This window comes from Cynara cardunculus, unplaced genomic scaffold, assembly GCF_001531365.2.
Source record: "Cynara cardunculus var. scolymus isolate 2C unplaced genomic scaffold, CcrdV1 Un_Scaffold_3484, whole genome shotgun sequence".
NCBI lineage: Eukaryota > Viridiplantae > Streptophyta > Magnoliopsida > Asterales > Asteraceae > Cynara > Cynara cardunculus.
This window is the reverse complement of record NW_020201493.1, coordinates 19,071-31,470: the sequence shown is the minus strand read 5'-3', so window position 1 is coordinate 31,470 and position 12,400 is coordinate 19,071. Positions and strand designations below refer to the sequence as shown.

The 12,400-nt window shown below is 37.2% G+C and overlaps 1 non-coding gene and 1 pseudogene across 1 annotated transcript; one reads left to right on the top strand and one right to left on the bottom strand.

Moving 5' to 3' along the window:
• Positions 1–911: 911 nt before the first annotated feature.
• On the top strand, positions 912–9,100 carry LOC112503654 (annotated as a pseudogene).
• LOC112503656 lies at positions 8,763–8,868 on the bottom strand. The gene has a single exon (XR_003068043.1). It is a non-coding gene; the product is annotated as a small nucleolar RNA R71 (small nucleolar RNA).
• Positions 9,101–12,400: the final 3,300 nt, after the last annotated feature.

Genomic DNA, 12,400 nt, shown 5'->3' with positions numbered 1-12,400 from the left:
AATTTTCATTTTAAAAACTGGGGAGGGCAATGACGATAAAAATGTATCAATAGTTTCCATCAAGTAGACTAACCTTGACATGTGTGCTTGGAAACTGTGATGTGCGTAAAGTTTMCTGTGTTTCATCACCAGGCTTGCGGCGAGGCACGCTCAAGACAAGGGCAGTTTGATCCCATGTAGCAGCTGTTGACGTAATACGATAACCATTATCCCAACGTCTATGAATGCCTTCACTTGGATAAAGAAAGTCAAGCTCCACCACCTACAAAACAGAAGGCATTATTCATAAGAGAGATTACAACATTTTGCTACATGGCAGGTTGCAAACAATAGTGAACTGATCATTCTGACGTCAGTCCTTAAACTCTACTCTTTCGGTTGATCCAACTTTCTCCCTGGACGTGCCCAGACTTTACAACCATTGACAAGCAACAAATCACCATACCCCCCCCAAGAGAAACTAAACAACCAATCCTTCAAAACTCGGCTCTATGTAAAACTAAACTAAACTAATTGCTTCTGATTAAAACCCAAATGCCCTTCCATTAAAGCCCTACATCACCTTACCCAACCCACAATCCCCCAACCTCGGTTCAAAGTCTGCATCTATTAGTCCAAAATCGAAGCAATAATAACGCTTTATATGGGGTGTTTTGCCTGGAAGCTTACCAGGATAAACAAACAGGGAGCTAAACAAATGAAGTTTCAAACAAACATTGATGAAAGAACCGATCCTTGGATCTCACATGATTTGAACAAAACTCTAATCACAATTAAAGTAAGATTGGAACATTTAAAGAGGGAAAGATTAGAACTCACCATATTCAGAAATCAATTGTGAATCGTACCGAGAGCCTGAATCGAACATCTTGGGAAATCAATTGTGAATCGTCGCTTTGAAGAGGGAGGCGATGGGAGCGTGTGTGAAGAGAGTGACTGATATTTATAAGTCGCTTGAGGAGAGGAGAGCGTGCGATAGAGAGAGAGAGAGAATCGGTGTGCGATAGAGAGAGAGAGAATCGGCGTGCGATGGTGAATCTTGGAGACTGAATCGGCGTGGGATAGGAGAGCGTGTGAAAGGGTAGTGCGTGGGATAGGTGGGCATCTTCACGTGATAGAGGCATTGAAGGTGTTTATGCATTAAAAGGTAGTACTTTAAATTGAAAATGCATAAAAAATTTGTACATTTTTAAGACTTTAAGACTTTTTGTATTAAAGGGTAGTACCTTATGCATGATAAGGTGTTTTTAAGACTTTAGACAAATTTGCTTTATAAAATAGTATAGATATATCCTAAGAGAGTACTTAATAAAACTTTACTTTATAATGGCTTAACAGTCTCTGAATATCACATGATAATCCTACAAAAAGTTGTTTAAACAAAGTTCGATAATCTAATGAATCCTATGTTGATGAAGTTCTGAAATCTAATATGACCAATAGTCGTCTTCTTAGCCATTTTATATGGTTCATTTCAAAGTTTTATTTAGAAAAACAATAATTCATTTATGTTTGTGTCTAACAGACAGCTCAAATTCGTTGATACAACTGAATAGGTCATGTATGTTAAACATAATAACTTATTTTAAAGCCATATGAAACATAAAAGTTGATCGATCATATGGTCCCTTTAAGCCCCAAATATGTCATTTTGTGAAATGTAGTTAAACATTGTTGTTTGTTTTGAACTGATAATAATCAATTATCATGGTGTTGATATGTATCATAAGAAACAGTTTGACTTAAACTTGATGGAAATTATAGAATTCCTATGTATCTAATTGTGTTATATCGGAAAATGACTTACCCTACTACCAGAGTTCAAACCCCATCCCTATCGCCGCACGCACAGAATTGCATTCCACCACTTGGTAGAACCTGGGGAGGAATTCCATCGAGAAGCAAGGCCACCATTGGAGGGTGTGGTCCGGTGCTCAGCAAATTATGTTCCATTATATAGCTACTTGGAAGGAGCAACTGAAGTTTATAGAGACCAGACCTCCATAGTTTATGGGTCTATGAGGTACTCATGGGGTTTGAAGAAACACATCGTAGGTGCGTCAAGCTTGCATCTTCTCTTAACCGCTTAGGGGTTTCTCCTGGTGACATTGTAAGTATTTTTTTACTGGGATAATCAACTATGAACATATATCCACATATAGTACGGGCCACGTCATTTTGATGATATTACAAAATGAAAGATGTTTAATCGTAACTTTTCTCTAAATGGTATATTTAACGACCTAACCTATTTTCGATATCATTAATGCCAAAGTTTGTTAGATTACTTTTCGAGAACCACAAATATGTTATAAACCCGTGAGAATCCATATAAAAATATTTTTTACATGATTTTCTTTTTCCATCAAAACCAATTATTTAAGATACTGTTTCACATATGTTTATCTTCACCACGTGAATATATTACATGTAAATTAAAAAAATTGGCTTACCTATTGAAATGAATATGTGTAAAAAATATTCACATCATGATACAAATACATGTTAGATGTTTCACAAACTCACATGGTATAATCTACTATATACCATTAAAAAATATATATATATAACCATGGAATTCGTTATGATCACTTCCAGCAAAGTTAATGGGATTGATTAACATTTGGGAGAAATTTACTGAGGTTAAACTTATGGTGTAATGTCCCAGCAATGCTAGAACTTCATTTTGCAGTTCCCATGGCTGGAGGCATCCTTTGCACTCTTAACACACGTCTAGACCGGAGCATGCTTTCAACCCTTATAATTCACTCAGAAGCCAAGATCCCCTTCTTTGACTATGGATTTGTGGAAATAGTTAAGATAGCTATCAATCTTTTGAAGAACACAAACTCAAAACCCCCATTGCTTGTTATAACATATGAAATTGACACTTGGTCTCCGTTGATGATATCCCATGAATACGAATATGAGAGTCTTGTAAAGAGTGGAATTACTGAATTCTTTATCGACATCAAGACCGAAAGCTGTTGTTTGCAGTCACCGAGGTGCTTATCTAAACTCCCTAGCCTGCGTGTTTGTGTATGGTATGCAAGAGAAACCTACATACGTTTGGTCGCTGCCTATGTTTCACTCCAACAGATGGTGCTTCCCTTGGGGGCATGGCTGTTGTGGGTGGCACTAATGTTTGTCTCCATCGTTTGGATCCGAAAGATGTATTTGACAATATTGTGCTTCACAAGGTCACACATACGTGTGCAGCTCCAACTGTCTTAAACATGATCGTGAATTCTCCTGTGTGGCCATTCAGAAACCACTTCGACACAAGGTTGAGATCCTGACCGACGGTGCACCACCACCTCCAACAATTCTTTCAAAGATAGTGGAGCTAGGATTTCATGTATCTCATGCTTATGGTCTCCCTGAAACTTACAACTCCGTGTCCAGGAACTTTGAGTTTGTGGAAGCCTGAGTGGGATTCCTTGCCTGCTGAAGAACAAGTGAAGCTTAAAGCACGACAAGGAGTGAAACACTTTGCGATGGAGGAAGTCGATGTAAAAGATCCCATCACCATGGAAAGTGTCAAATATGATGGTAAATCGATAGGGGAGATTATGTTTAGAGGTAATACCGTCATGAGTGGGTACATGAAAGACTTGAGAGCAACATAAGTGTCTTTTTCGAGAGGATGGTTTCGAAGTGGAGATCCTGGGATCAAACATCCAGATGGGTATATAGAAGTGAAGGATCGTTTAAAGGACAATATAATATCTGGGGGTGAAAATATATCCACGATTGAGGTTGAAACTCTTAATTTTGGATGGTCAAAGGTAATCAAATTAATTCATTGATTTTGTGCTTCAAAACAATCAGAGAGCCTAAAATAAATAGACAATCAAAAGGCTAAACAAGGAAAGAAATAAAAGGTAATTGACAAAGAATAAGTCCTAAAATTAAGGCCTCCTATATTCCCCCTCAAGATGGAGCATGTAAGTTTTTAATGCCCATCTTGCTATGTAAAGAATGAAGCTGTTGTGTTCCAAGACCTTTTGTGAGTAAATCTGCAAGTTGGAGTTTGCTGTCAATGGCTTCGGGTAGGATCTCTTTGGTTTCCACTCGTTCTCGAACAAAGAAACAATCCATTTCAACATGCTTTGTTCGTTCATGATAGACATGATTGTTTGCAATGTGACGAGCARCCTGGTTATCACAAAATAGAGAAGTAGGAGTAGTAATGATGACCTGCAAGTCCTTGAGCAACCACCTGACCCATAGAACCTCACTAACAGTGGAAGCCATTGCTCGATATTCTGCCTCTGCCGACGATCGAGACACCACGGATTGTTTTTTTGTTCTCCAGGAAATAGGCCCACCTCCCAAAAGGAGCAGATACCCCGTTCTGGATCGTCTCATGAATGGACACCCGAGCCAGTCCGAGTCACAATACGCGGTCAAACTTATAGGCCCGTAGCGAGGAAGGAGAATACCCTGCCCAGTCGTTCCTTTCAAGTAGCGAAGGACTCGATTTGCAGCTTCTGAGTGGTTTCGTCTTGGGTCCGCAACAAATTGACTTAATACATTTACCGCGTATGTGATATCGGGCCTAGTAGCTTGTAAGTACAGTAACCGTCCTATCAGTCGTCGGTACATGGTGGCATCGACTCGAGCTTCCTCTTCGCCTTTGTCGAGTTTGGTGCCTTGTTCGAAAGGAAATGCACTTGGTCGACACCCTAGCATTCCACTGTCTTTGAGAATGTCCAATGTATATTTCCTTTGACTTAGAACCAACCCTTCATGAGTTTTTGCCACCTCTATGCCAAGGAAATATTTAAGCTGACCGAGATTTTTGATGCTGAACTCGTTGTTAAGTTGGCTCTTTATTTGTTGAATTGTTTTGGTGTCGTTTCCAACTATGATGACATCATCCACATAGATGAGAATGGCAACATATATATCTTCCCTTTGATATGTGAACAAGGAATAGTCAGCCTTAGATTGTTTGAACCGTAGGGTGATAAGGAAGTTTGTGAATTTGTGGTACCAATTCCGGGAAGCCTGCTTGAGCCCGTACAACGATTTTTTTAGACGACACACTCTAGTTTCGCCTTCTTTTGAAAACCCTTGAGGGATCTTCATGTAAACTTCCTCATCTAGATCACCGTGCAAGAAGGCATTGTTAACGTCTAACTAGTCGATGATCCAATCCTTCTTTGCTGCCACGGCCAACAGTATCCGAACGGTGACTAGTTTGGCAACCGGGGTGAAGGTCTCGTGGTAGTCAATTACCTTTTATTTCTTTTGCTTCAGTTCGTAGGCCCTTGGAGCACTCTCCTTCCCAAACCTTTCTCGTAGATCTGCCCATATCTCTGAGGACGTTATGGCATACTTCACGCTGTCACGAATGTTCTTCTCCATGGCAGCAGTAAGCCAACCCTTTATCATTGCATCACATCTCATCCAAGGTTTGTACTCGGAGGAGGTGGTTTCTGGTTTTCGAATGGTTCCATCGACGAAATCCATTTTGTTTTTGGCGTATAAGAAGTTGGACATCTCTTGTGCCCAATTCGCATAATTCCCATCGGTGAGAGCTTCATTTACGTGAAGTTGTTTGGGAAGATCGGAAGGGTGGAGATATTATGATGATGAAGGATCAATAGAGCCTTCTTTGGTTTTGTTTGAGTCTTCTCCTCCGGCCATGATTGACGATGGGAACGTGATCGATGATTACAACCGCTCTGATACCATCTTAATTTTGGATGGTCAAAGGTAATCAAATTAATTCATTGATTTTGTGCTTCAAAACAATAAGAGAGCCTAAAATAAATAGACAATCAAAAGACTAAACAAGGAAAGAAATAAAAGGTAATTGACAAAGAATAAGTCCTAAAATTAAGGCCTCCTATAGAAACTGTGAATTATAGCCATCAGGCCGTTCTCGAGGTTGCTGTTGTTGCTCGTCCTGACGATCATTGAGGTGAAACTCCCTGTGCATTTGTGAAGTTGAAGGATGGTGCCCATATCGACGGTCAAGATATTATTCAACATTGTCGAGATCACATGCCACATTATTTTATGGTACCTCATACAGTTATTTTAGAAGATTTGCCACGACATTCAACTGGTAAGGTACAAAAGCTTGGCTTGGGGGAGAAAGCAAAAACTCTAGGTAGTTTTTCCTCACGAACAAGTACGACCATTGTAGCAAATTTCAACCAATATACACCACCAAAATATCTAAACGTTATTATAAAGCAATTGATACAACGTATTAAAATCAGGTATTTATTAAGCATAATTTACTGCTTATTAATTCACAATTACTTAAATTTCAAGTTTATAATTATAAGTTGTTACATGCATACTTACAATGTAACATTTTATACCTTCATAACCCCTACCCCACCATATTCATCCAAGTCCAAATCTTGGTTCCCACTCCCTTTAGATGAACTTCAGTTTCTTGTAGATGAAATCTCTCCAAGGATGTAGATCGATCACCGTTTATAGATCAACCAAAATCTCTCTCTCTCTCTCTCTCTTGGATTGTCTAAAACCTTCAACCTCCCTTTGGGACAACATAACATTTCCCTTCCCGAATATATTTGACGTAAATTGAGAATTCAATGTATAAACCATTTATTTTATAAATTTTTAGTTTGTTTATTTTCATTTTATGTAAATTGAGAATTCAATGTATAAACCACTTATTTTATAAATATTTAGTTTGTTTTTTTTTTCTTCATTTTATCCTTATCTTGAGTCATTTTATTACTTTATGTTCCCCTTTGTTAATTATGAAGTTAAATATACTTGTTTCTACATCATTTGTAGTCTAATACAAAAAAATGTTGGAATGTATGGTACTACAACATTCATGTAGGTGAGACCTGATGCTTTTTGGTTTTATAAAAGACTTAATGGGATAAGCTCTTGGATCTTTTTGATTCTAGAAGCCTTGGAGCTGAAGAATTTTTGTGATTAAAGATTGTTAAACTTTTGTTAGAAACTTGTCACCATCTAGTTTCTTTAATTATACTTTTAAGTTAGCTTTTGATGGCTTTGTCTCCAAGCTAATTCTTTTGTCTTTTTGTGCCCTATTTTAATATATAAATAGGAGGTGGGTTCTTGTATTGATCATTCAAAAATCAGTTCCTAAAACTGATTTCTCTCTCTAAACTTTGAAAAAATTTAAGTTTCTTAATTACTTTTAAGATTGTTCTTTACTTTTCGTTATTTACATTCGCTAATTACATTAAATCATTTACTTTCCGCAATTTATATTTATCTCTTTATTTTCCATTATGAGTAGCTAATTTTATAACTTGAGTGCGAGACAAAATGTGAGATTTTATAAGCAGACAGAAAGTAGACATTGTTTTGCAATAACGATGTTCCACTATTTCATTCAAGTTTTATAAAAATCAATGACACTTCTTGACAAGTTGACCACTTTGAAAGTGTTAAAGTACCATGGTCATAGAGATAAGTCATTGAATACACGTCAACTTGAATGATATTAGAGGTAGACTTGAGAAAGTTGCCGACAAGGAGACTTGTCATTTATATCTTTCAAACTAATTAATTCTCGACAAGTTGGTCACTTGTTAAAGTGCGGTAGATTCAGAGATAAACTACCTAGAACACACGTCAACTTAAATGATATGGGAGTCGGCTCGAGAGAGTGATTTTTAACAAAGAGATTTGTTTATCCATATATTTTGAAGACATCATTCGTCACTATCCCTGGTCTGGATACCACAAAGAGATATGGGTTGAAAACTATAATATAATGCAATGGTGGAAGTACGAGAGGAATACCCTCAAAATATATTTTACAACTAAGTCTTAAATTTCATCATCTGAAATCATTTCTTTCATTAGACTTTGGCTACAATCTTCGTGGACAATAAACTTTTATTTTTACCACTTTATTACTTGAAAAGACGATATTGGGCCATATTGTATACTTGCTTTGTGGTTCATTTCATTTGTCAAAAGGCGTGTGAAACAACCTAGCAAGTTTTTGGCACCGCTGTCGGGGATCAGCAAGATGAAAGTTCTTTATAAAAGTAAGATAAAAGATTTGATTTTTTAGCACCATTTGAATCACTTGGAAGCGGTATATGCCACGAATACACCGCGGGGATTTTCTCCAATTCGATCAAGATATTGAGAAAGCGTTCTGCCAAAGAAGGAGCGCACAAAAAGCATTTTTTGCTCTACTCCCTCCCAATATGGCGTTACCTCCGGCACTTCTTGAAAACATGTTGCCACCACCACCTTTTGAAGATCCACCATCCCTTTTTGGAAATCTACCGGAATATCCTTTTTAACAAGAACCACTAAATCATGATGATGCACATAATGACACAGAATCTGAAAATAATGATCATCCAAGAGCTCAAACTCCAAATATAGTTAATCTTGCGAACTCTAAAATTGGAAGAATCATAGACTATGTTATTCCCGATTTTGAGCAATTGAACTCAGGGATAATTAGACCTCATATGACTATCTTCCATTTTGAGCTTAAGCCGATCATGTTCCATATGTTGCAAATGATTGGACAATTTGTTGGATTACCATTGGAAGATCCTTACTCACATTTAAAATCTTTCATAGAAATCACTGATTCCTTTTTGATCCCTGCAGTTCCTAACGACGCTCTAAGACTTACTTTGTTTCCATTTTCTTTAAGAGATCGAGCAAAATCATAGTTTAATTCATTACCATCAGGTTTGCCATCATGGAGTAACATGGCTTAAAATTTTTTGCGAAAATATTTTCCACCCACCAGGAACACTTAGTCCAGAAATGAAATCTATCTTTTTAAATAAATGGACGATGAAGCTGTTCCTGATGCATGAGAGAGGTTTAAAGAGTTGTTAAGGAATGCCTTCACCATAGCAATCCTTACTACATTCAACTTGAGATATTATACAACAGGTTAAGTCCCATGGCTAAACAGATGCTCGATGCGACTGCAAATGGGGCCTTTACAACTAGTACCTACAATGAGGGGCATGAAATTCTTGAAAAGATTTCAGAAAACAATGGATATTGGGTTGATCCACTTGCCCAACCACAAAAGAAGACTGATGGAATTCATGATGTAGATGTGTACATTGCATTAATAGCATAACTCACTTCCATGGCCAACATGCTTAAAAATCTAAAATCTGGCCAAGGAATGCAGCCAACTGTTACTACACCTGTTCCAGCAGTCCTCTCAGTGTAGCGTGTTTGTTGTGGAGGGAAACATTCTTAGGAACATTGTCCTCCTAATTCTGAATCTGTCAATTATGTTCATAATAGATCAAATCCTTATTCCAACACAGGCAATGCCAGTTGGAGACAAAACCCAAATTTTTCTTGGAACAGTCCCAGTTTGAATCCACTCATTCATAAACAGCAAGGAACATATAATCCAACCACAACATCATGTAAGCAGCTCTAACTCTCAAAATCATCAACAAATTTTTCAAACTGCTCAATAGTCTTTTCAAAACAAGACACCTCCACAAACAGATTCATTATCTTTTTTGGAGACTATGATGAAATGGTTCTTAAACCAAACCCAAACACTCATTAATCAGCAAAGTGCCGCTATCAGGAATCTGGAAACGCAAGTCAGTCAACTTGCACTCAATCAAACCAATAGAGCCCTTATTACCTTACCCAGTAATACAGAAGTCCCTAGAGATCTAGGAAAGGAACATGTGAAGGTAGTAACAATTAGGAGTGGGAAGGAATTAACAGAGATAGTGCAAAAAGATAGGGAACCAATAGTGCAAAAAGATAGGGAACCAATATTGTCAAAAACTGATGCCACAACATTGGTCCCTGTCAAGGAAAAACCAGCCAAAGCTTTAGAGAAGCAAACATCTAAGGCCACCATTTCTATACCTGCAAGATTACACTACCCCTTAATGTTTTCTAAATAATTCATTAGAAAAAAGTCAGAAGGGAGTAAAGTTGTAGATACGCCTAAGATGAATGTTGAAATTCCTTCTGTACCACAAGAGTGTACAACAAAGACCCAAAGCAAACAAGATCCATCTTGCTGAACACATTCAAGCAAGAATGTGATAAAACCAGTTCCTTCTTATGTACCTTACCCTCAAAGGTTAAGGAATCAGAAAGAAGAGTTGCATTTTAAGAAATTGTTAGATGTGTTCTAAGAGTTTCACATCAACATACCCTTTGTTGAGGCAATCGAGAAAATGCCTTGTTATGCTAAGTTCCTCAAAGACATCCTAAGTAAGAAGAAGAAGTTAACTGAACATGAAACTATAGCTCTTACCGAAGAATGTAGTGCACTTTTGACCAACAAGATACCTTCTAAGCTTAAAGACACGGGAAGTTTCACTATTCCCTGTTCTATAGGTGGAAAGAAGATTGGAAAGGCTTTATGTGATTTAGTTGCTAGTATTAACCTAATGCCCTTGTGTATTTTCAACACCTTAGGCATAGGAGAGGCTAGACCCACCACTTGCACACTGCAATTAGCCAACAGAACCATTTCTTATCCCAAAGGGAAGATTGAGGATGTCCTAGTTCAAGTTAATAAGTTCATATTTCTGGATGATTTCATCATTCTAGATTTTGAGGCTGATAAAGATATTCCTATCATTTTAGGAAGACCATTCTTAGGTACCAGCGGAACTTTGATTGATGTCCAAAAAGGAGAACTAACTATGAGGATTCAAGACCAAAAAGTCACATTCAATGTCTTTAACTCCTTAAAGTACCCAGATTATTTAGAGGAGTGCTCAAGCGTAACTGAGATAAAGCAATGTGTCATGAGGAAGGAATTAGAGAGGCATGTATTCTCACCAGTCACATACAAATACGAGTTAATGTTTTAGCATGTTATAGATGTGAAACCATGTATTCTCACCAGTCACATTGGTATAGAGATATTCACATATGCTACAAATATAAAATTTAAAAAGAGAAGGCATATTTTTAGATCTGATATTGTACATTAGTTGTGCTTCTAATCATACCAGGTAACATCATTAGCAGCCATGATTAGTTGTGTTTGATGTTGTGTTTTAGAATCTATACAGAATATGATTCCAGTTCAATCTTCCAGATTAGATGGATTTAGATGGACTTGGCTATCTGGTTTGTAAGTCCATAACCAGAATGCAGTCCCAAACAGTTCCAGGTTTGGTTATTGAACCAGAAGGTGCTTTGGCAAAAGGTGCACAAAATAGTCGAAACAAAACAGCAGGACAAAAGTGAAGGGTTATATGTTATTCATATGCACATTTTGATTTCCAAACAGGTAATTTTGGGTTGTGACTGCTAAGATCAAGCTTATAACAAGCCAAACATGGCCTAAAATCTTATGAACAACAGTGTCTTCATCACTTGATCACAGCAGGCACAACAGAGACGGTATGATTAGAATATCTCACCATGTTAGAGTATTATTACATGAACATGTAACAGTTGCTGTATCTAAACACACACACTGTGCACACAACAACAAAATGAAATCAAAAACAAAATGAGTGGCCATATGTGTGTGTGTGTGTCTATTAGATGAAATCAAAAACAAAATGAGTGGCCATATGTGTGTGTGTGTGTGTCTATTAGATGAAATCAAAAACAAAATGAGGAGGGCAGCAGTTTATATCCAAACTTCACAAATACATATGACATAGATTCTAAAGCCACATACATTGATGTATTATTCATTCTAGCTACTGTATTATTCCTTTGGACAGTGATTGACATTCAAACATGGTGAACACAGTTACAAAAAAGAAGAATTATGGTATGTGTGTGTGTGTGTGTGTTTGTGTTTTGTTTTTCTCACATGACCTTGTGTGTGTGTGTGTGTAAGTATGATTTATGATCCTAACAAGTATGTATGTAAATGTGGCCTTGCAAATGGGAATATGACAGAATGTGTTTTTCTCACATGACCAACTATATGAAAAGATTATCAATCAATCGCATACTAAGCAAAATTACCAATAAAAGAGGATTCTTGAGGATTCTTACCTTAAAGTTGTAAATAGCCTTGCTTCATCAATCGGCTAAACCAAAAAGAAGTGAAAGGAAGTTAAAATCTCATCTGGTTGCAAAAATCAAAATTGAAAWAGAAATCAATATTGTTTTGAAGAGCATACCTCCAAATTCTAGGGTTTTGAAGAACCTGTGAGATTAAATCAACAGGAAGGAGGGAGTTATATGTATCAATGAGGTTGTGATACATCAAATCCCTTTGATTCATGAAATTGCACATCTGCTCGAGGTAATACATCCAAACAATCATTGTTATGTTAAATGAGGTATGTAAAGAAGAAAGGTATCGGCTATCTATCCCAAAATGTTTTGATCGTATGTGACAAAAATCACAGAAGAAGAAAGCTTTTGGTCTTGGTGGTTTTCATTGCAGAGATAGGATCCTGAAGAAGAAGAAGAA